General features: G+C 37.5%; 1 pseudogene; it reads left to right on the forward strand.

Moving 5' to 3' along the window:
- The first annotated feature begins 503 nt into the window (after positions 1-503).
- Positions 504-1211, forward strand: LOC100953140 (annotated as a pseudogene).
- The last annotated feature ends 1056 nt before the right edge of the window (positions 1212-2267 follow it).

A 2267-nucleotide genomic window follows, 5' to 3' on the forward strand; every position in this document is an offset into this window, starting at 1 on the left:
TATTTTTATATTACTTATCTCATCACATGTTGATGTAGCTATTATTGTTCTAGATGGATGTGTCTTTTGTGCTTTATAATAGAGTTATGAGTGGATTTCATACCATAATTACAGTAACAGAGTATGCTGGAGTTTTCTGTGTATTTAATTATACCAGTGGGTCCTATAACTTGAAACTACGTATATTTTTACATGTTAATGTTTCTTTCTTCAGATTGAATAACTCTCTTTAAAATGTCTTGGAAGCCATATCTAGTAATAATGAAATTTCAGCTTTTTGGGGGGAGGGGGATGTTTTCTCTGTTCTATATTTGAAACATAATTTTGATGAGTACAATATTCTTGGATGGTAGTATTATTTTCTTTCTTTCTCTTTTTTTTTTTTTTTTTTTTTTTTGTTGTTGTTGTTTTGTTTTCCCCTCTGAGAACTTTAAAAATTATCTTTCACTCATTTCTATGTGGTTTCTGTTGAGAAGTACGTTGCGGGGGTTGGGGTCGCTGCGGCCATGGGCGAGGCCGGTGGCGCGGAGGACGACTGCCGGCCCATGGGAACTAAAGAAGAATTTGTTAAAGTCAGAAAGAAGGACCTGGAACGGCTGACAACTGAAGTGATACAAATTCGGGACTTCTTACCGAGAATACTAAATGGGGAAGTTCTGGAAAGCTTCCAGAAATTAAAGATTGTAGAAAAAAACCTGGAAAGGAAAGAGCAAGAATTAGAGCATCTGAAAATGGATTGTGAACACTTTAAATCCCGTCTGGAAACCGTGCAGGCTGACAGCATGAGAGAGAAGAAGGAGAAACTCATTCTTAGACAGCAGCTGAATGAAGCGAAGCAGCAACTCCTACAGCAGGCAGAGTATTGTACAGAAATGGGAGCAGCAGCGTGTACCCTCTTGTGGGGTGTCTCCAGCAGCGAGGAAGTTGTCAAAGCCATTTTGGAAGGAGATAAAGCTTTGAAGTTTTTCAACATCACTGGTCAGACAATGGAGAGTTTTGTGAAGTCACTGGATGGTGATGTTAAGGAGCTCAACTCAGATGAAAATCAGTTTGTTTTTGCTTTGGCTGGAATTGTAACAAATGTTGCTGCCATTGCATGTGGTCGTGAATTCCTGGTTAACTCCAGTCGAGTGCTCTTGGATACCATATTGCAGCTCTTGGGAGACTTGAAGCCAGGACAGTGCACCAAACTCAAAGTGTATGGTGGATAGTATTAAAAAGTTAATGTCTATTTTTGTATTAGTTAGAATATGCTAATTGGACATCTTTTCATAAGCACAGTTAATTTGACAGTAGTTCTAAAGAGTAGAAGAAACAAAGTGCCTCAAGAATTTAAGGGTTATATTATCTCTTAAGTCGTATTTTAGAAAAATGAATTTAAAAAAGGAATGTTCTCATGTTAGCAATCAGTGAGTTGCAAATGCTACCATATGATGCTTTGGAGTTAAGTATTAATGATTTAAAAATAAACTTAAGTATTTGTTATGGTAGCACCCCATTTCCAAGTACTAAAATCTGTATTCTTCATCTTTGGTTGTGTAACAAACTTCATGGCTAAAACAATACCCATTTTATTATTGCATAGTTTTGTACGTCAGGAATCTGAGTACGTTGGTTTCCCTGGTTAGGGTTTTACAAATTTGAAATCAAGATGTTTTCTAAACTGGGATCTTTTCTAGAGACTCTGGAAGGGAATCTGCTTCCATGTGCTTTCTGTTTATTGACAGGGCCCTTTCTTGCTTTTGTAGGACTGAGGTCCCTATTTCCTTGGGGCTTAATTGTCCTCTAGGGCAGACTGCATTCCTTCTGATAGTTGCTCCATCTTCTAGCTACAATAGCTCTTTGAATCCTTCTTGCATTTGGAATCTCTTGGACTTCCTTTTCTGCTGCCAGCCAAGATTAGTAATGCTTGGATAAACTCTTTTGGTTAACTCTAAGACAAGTGATTAAGAACCTTAGTTACATCCACAGAATCCCCTTTCCCAGGTAACAATATGATCAGGGTGTGATATATTTAGTCTCATGGATTTGGGCAGGAAATCTTAGGGGGGCATTATAGGTTTCTGCCTCTGATGCCATTCATTCCAAATATTTTGATTTCTTAGAGCACTGTTAAAGAATTTCAAAATATTTAGTGGGTACAAGTGTTTTTGACATATGGCTTGAGTCAGGGCTGCAAATGCATCCTTCACCTGAATAATGTTTATTATACTCATTAGGTGGGTTATTTATTTATTTTTTGAGACAATCTCTTACTATGTTGCCCT

The sequence above is a fragment of the Otolemur garnettii genome, unplaced genomic scaffold (genome assembly GCF_000181295.1).
Source record: "Otolemur garnettii isolate 467f Iridium unplaced genomic scaffold, OtoGar3 scaffold00032, whole genome shotgun sequence".
Classification (NCBI taxonomy): domain Eukaryota; kingdom Metazoa; phylum Chordata; class Mammalia; order Primates; family Galagidae; genus Otolemur; species Otolemur garnettii.